The sequence below is a fragment of the Ovis canadensis genome, chromosome 8 (genome assembly GCF_042477335.2).
Source record: "Ovis canadensis isolate MfBH-ARS-UI-01 breed Bighorn chromosome 8, ARS-UI_OviCan_v2, whole genome shotgun sequence".
Taxonomy (NCBI): domain Eukaryota; kingdom Metazoa; phylum Chordata; class Mammalia; order Artiodactyla; family Bovidae; genus Ovis; species Ovis canadensis.
Window position 1 is genome coordinate 78823403 of NC_091252.1, and position 6000 is coordinate 78829402.

A 6000-nucleotide genomic window follows, 5' to 3' on the forward strand; every position below is an offset into this window, starting at 1 on the left:
ACTTTCATGCATTGGAGAAGGAAATGGCAAGCCACTCCAGTGTTCTTGCCTGGAGAATCCCAGGGACAGCGGAGCCTGGTGGGCTGCCATCTATGGGGTCGCACAGAGTCGGACACGACTGAAGTGACTTAGCAGCAGCAGCGGCAGAGATTTGAAAAGGCAAGGAAACAAACTCTTCCCCAGACCCTCCCTACCATCCTTATTAGCATCTTTACTTTTAGACTTCTGACCTCCAGAACTGTTAGGTAGTAAATTTAACCCACTAAGTTGTGATAATTTTTTATAACAGCAATAAGAATCATATGTTATCATTAAGCACTTTCATATGTTTTTGTAGGCTAGGCTTGCAATGCTCAACACACACACAGACTCATAGCCACATGGTAATAGCTAGAACTCATATTTGTGACTTTTTAACCATTGAATGACCAACACTGTTGTCTTTCACTAAGCCAAACCACTTTCCCAGTGCTGACAAGCCCATCAGAGTCACGCAGACTCTGACTTATTGAAATGGAAGTGCTGAGGAACACTGAAGACATCCCCATGGGAACATCCAAAGACATTTGGACACTTTGCCTCCTCATCAACTAAACAATGAAAATTTTTGAGACAGATGACCCTAATTTCCAGTACAATTCAAAGGATTTTGGAGTAATAACACATGTCTATGTTTGCAACAGGGAGTTTCGCCAGGAAGAGAGGTAGCCATCTTATGTCCAAGCTTCACTGAAAATGTACATTTTGAGGCACTTCCCTGGTGGTCAAGGGGCTAAGACTTTGTGCTTCCAGTGCAAGAGGCGCAGGTTCTATCCCTTGTTGGGGCATTAAGATCCCACGTGCTGCATGGCATGGCCAATAGAAAAAAAGAAAAGAAAAGAAAATACACATTTTTAAAAGCTGCAGTCAAATCAATCCATGCAATAATATTCTTTCAAGGGAATTTTGCAAGCATGTACGATAAAAGCTTCTAAAATACTCTCTCTGGTTTTATATACATGCACAAGCATATTCATAAGTTTGATAGAATCGTCTCAACATAGACATTTGCAAGAAGGAAATTCATTCATTTTCAAGCAGCACTAAATGTCTTGGGCCCTCAACCCTCTATCCTGCCTGAGCCAGACACCTTATTTCTTCGTCCTATTGAGGTTTACTATTTAATCTTGTGCTTTTTGAAATCCAAAGTCAAAACTTCTCCTCGCCCTGCCTTTCCCTGTGGCTGGAGGAGAGTGAAAGGAGCTCTGCTTACATAGCACATGACATCAGAGCTGGCAAGTCTCTGCTCTGCCTCTTAGTCTAACACCAAGGGGCTTAAGTGTTGGCTCCGGCTTTGAGTGCGGATGAAACTGTTAGCCCTTTAGGGAGCTCTGCAAGGGCCCACCCTCGCACAGTTCTTTGTCCTCTGCTCCCCTATTCCCAAGGTGACAAGCAGCCCACCCAGAAGTTCTGCTTCTGTCCCGCCCAGCTGCCTCCCATGGCAGGCATCCTTCAATACTGGCCAAGCCAAGGCGGGGAGCCCAGGTTGCCCTGCTCCAGCAGCACCAAATGCTCTGACACACCACCCTACCTCCATCCCCGCAGCTCGTGCTGAGGGTGGAGGGAACTTGGGAAACACAGATTGCATCAGAAGAGGGAGGAACGAATAGAAATTTCCCTGCTTCCTGTCTCCCAGCTTTTCCAGTAAGGGAAAGAAGGAAAAGACATTGTTAATACTTCAGGAACCTTCCTTCAGATGACTGATACCCCTGACTACCCTGTGTCCTTTATTGTATAAAGACCAAAGAAGTGGAGTCTAAGAAGCTTGATTCTGTTGGAGGCCTTCTGTCAGCAAAGCTTGCAATATGGGACTGGCATCAAGAAGGCAGTTCTCAAAAGGTGAGACACTTGGCAGGTTTTATCCTGAACCATGGATTCTGGTTGGCACTTCCAGGGAAGCACAAATGTCCTTCATCACCACTTAACCACTCTCTTTATAAATTTTGTATTATGGTCACCGTCATTTGGAATTTTTATATTACAAAATGGTTTTCCACAGACAGATCCCCTATAACATTGTGGCTGTAAGTGAGTTTTCCATTTAAACTCGCTCAGCTTGAGACTCTAATCTTGGCAGTAGTTAAGTTATAATTTAGGAGGTTCTTATATTGATTTTGAGAATCTAGTTGAAAGTCTGAGATAAAAGTTTCTGAGAATTGAGCATGGTAGGGATAAGGGGAGAAAGTCCAAAAACAGAGTTTGCACTTGTGAGAGAAACTGGCAAACTGGAGCATATATTCTGCACTTAAAGTGGGAAATTAAGGCAAAGTTGAAAGAAAGTATCTGTGTCGGGGGAATTTCCACTTCCTGCCATGAGGAAGTGATAGCATCTGGAATTATCTCCCCCACAACTGTAAACTAGAAAAGATTGTTAAAATATAATAAAAGTACTGATTTTTGGACGTTGGTCAACAGAGCTGCTGAAGGCTATGATCCCTAAAGAAAGGGAAATTAACTATATGTGCCCTATGATGGCCTTGGCTTTCTGCCTGGAGGCAATTCCCAGATTATAGCGCTGGGAGTGGGGCTCTCAACCAAAGTCCAGCAGTCTCGCTAAGCTATGGAGCCCAGGGTCCAAGGAGACCGAGGTGGCTCAAATTTGCGGAGAGTATTGGACATAAGAGGCTCCGAAAAGAAGGGGCTCAAGGAGTCTGCATAGAGTTTCCTCTAGTCTTTGAGTATGAATCTTCACATGAATACAATGAAGTTCTACAGTTTGAGAAAAAGAACAATTAATGAGGACCTGTAAGCTGATTAGGGCTTCCCAGGTGGTGCTGTTGGTAAAGAACCCACCTGCCAATGCAGGAGATGCAAGAGACATGAGTTCAATCCCTGGGTCAGGAAGATTCCCTGAAGGAGGCCATGGTAACCCACTTCAGTATTCTTGCCCAGAGAATCCCACAGACAGAGGATCCTGGCAGGTACAGTCCACAGTCACAAAGAGTTGGACTTGACTGGAGCGACTGAGCATACACACACGTAAGCTGAATAAATCCAAGAGCTCATGTAAGGCCAGGACTAGTTCATATTCCCACTAACCAGAGTAAACAGACCTCATTGAACAGAGGGACTTGAAGGGCCAGGTTGAGTCACAGACCTTGATTAAATTTTATTCAAGTCCCACTCTTTAAAAGCATTATCAAAATTATTTAACTCAGAAACTTAACTGCCTCAGAGAAAAAGCACAATGATCTTTAACCAAGAGCAAAACAAACAAAAATCCAGCACTCAGGACAAAATGTATCATAATTGTAAACATACTCTATATGTCAAGAAGTCACCCAGAAATTTGCCATAATTGGGAGACAAAGGGAAGATGCAAAAAAAAAAAATACAAGCAAAACTTTTATGTATGAAAAATATACTGAATGGGATTAACAGAAGACTGGAGAACGTATGAGGAGAAGGTCTGTGAATGTGAAGGCATTGCAATAGAAATTATGCATCCCAAAGCACAGAGAATAGGAGGATGGTGGTGGAGGGTAGTGAACACAGTCTCAGCGACTTGTGGAACAATATATAATTGCAGTCTTATTTTTTAAAAAAGAAGAAAAGAAGAGATGGGGAGGAAGCAGAAAATAATACTTGAACAAATAATAAAAATTTTTCCAGTGTTGTTGAAAACTGTAATGTCACAAATCTGAGCTCAATAAATCTCTTGCTGGATTAAAAAAAAGGACCAAAGAAAATCACATCAAGAGAAATAATAATCATGTTACTGAAAAGCACATCATAAACAGAAAATCTTCAAATCATCCATAGAAAAAAGTCAGGTTACATAGAAAGATTACATCTAAGAATCACAGATTTCTTCTCACAAACTATGCAAGTCCAAAGAAATGGAAGGACATCATGAAAGTGCTGAGAGAAAATAATTGTCAGCCTAGAGTTAACATATCCAGACAGACATATTTCCAAAATTAAGGCAAAATTTAAAAAGTGTTTGAGACAAAAGTTGAAAAAATCTGTCATCAACACAATTCTGGCAGTACAGGCAGAAGGCAAGTTATACCAGATGAGAATTTGAGTGTCCACACTGCATGAAAAACATGAAAAATGAAAAACATTAAATGCCACAAATTTGTGGTTAAATGTGGTTAAATATCATTTTTCTCATATTATTATATCTTTAAAAGATAGTGTTTAATCTATATGTTGTGGTGCTTAAAGCACATATATCAGTAAAATGTATGAAAACTTGTAGCACAAGGGATGGGACAAGGAAACTTTGTAAGATTCTTCCATTATTCAGAAATCAGTAGAGTGTTTTTGAAGACAAACTCTTATAAATTAAAGATGTAATTTGAAGGCAACTACTAAAAAAAGGAGATATGGCTAATAAACCCAATTGTGGGGATAAATGTTAGTCGTTCAGTTGTGTCCGACTCTTTGTGACCCCATGGACTAAAGCCAGCCAGGCTCCCCTGTCCACTGAATTCTCCAGGCAAGAGTACTAGAGTGGGTTGCCATTCCCTTCTCCAGGGGATCTTCCCCCAGTATTTGAATCTGGGTCTCCTGCATTGCAGGCAGATTCTTTGCCATCTGAGCCACCAGGGAAGCCGCTGGGGATAAAATGGAGTACTGAAAAGCCCAGTTATCAAACTGTTCGGTATCTTGATTGTAGGGATGAATCGTTACGTATATGCAAGTATTAAAACTCATCAAATTCACATTTTCAGAGAATGTAGTTTATCATACATAAATCATTTCTCAATAAAGTTAATAAAAATAACCTAATGGAAAATAAGAAAATAGGAGAAGCATAAAACAGATGGGACAAATAGAAAATAAATCATAAGATTATAGGTTTAAACCCAACCTTTTAATAATTTCATGAATCTAAATATTTCTATAAGAGATAGGAATCTTCTGGCTGAGAGACATGGTAAGACCAAACTATATTCTGCCTACAGAAATTAATTTTTAAAATAAAGTTACAGGCTAACAATAAAAGGATTAAAAAGATACACCATGCACCACTAGTCATAAGAAAGCTGAAGTAGCTTAATTAATAGCTGACAAAATAAACTTCATAGCAAAGAACACTAACAAGAACAAAGCAGAACATGTTGTAATGATAAAAGAGCTAATTCAACAAAAAGAACAATCCTACATGTGTGTGCAACTAACAATTGTTTTAAATGTAAGGCAAAGCCTCATAGTTTTGAAAAAGAAATTAGCAAATTCATAATTATAGTTGGATATGTCAATACCCTCAGTAATTGATAAAACAATTAAATAAGGTATCAGTAAGGATATAGAAGCTTCCCAGGTGTGCTACAGCTAAAATAGTGCTTTGAAAAAAATGCATATCTACAAATAATTATTTTAGAAAAAGTAGTTCTAAAATCAATGCTGTAATATTCTGCCTTGAGGTAAAAGAAGAAATCAAAACAAACCTAAAGTCTAAGACAGAAGGAACTATTAAGAACAAAAATGAACAAAACAGGAAATGAACAAGCATAGAGAAATTCAAAGAAACTAAAAAATGATTCTTTGAAAATATCAGTAAAATTGATAACCTTCTGGCTAAACTGATCAATAAAATAAGACAAATATTTACCAGTATTAGGAGTGAAAAGCAGGAGTTTGCACTACACTAGAAACATACAGACATTAAAAAGGTGATTAGAGAATATTATGAGCAAATTCATGCCAATAATTTAAATTGAGGTAAAACAGACAAATTTCTTGATAAGCAAAAATTACCAGGTGGACTCCAGAAGAAATGGAAAACCTGAATACCCTATAAAAATGGAATAAATTTAATTCCTGATTCAATTCTCACCAAGATAATTCTAGGCCCAGGAGGCTTTACTTCTTTACTGGAAAATTCTACGAAACATTTAAGAAATAATACAACCCCCACTTTCAAGAAGTATCTCGCAGAATGGGGGTTGCCAGAAGTGGGGAGTGGAAGATGGAGGAAATGAGCGCAAACGGTCAAAAGTTGCCAACTTC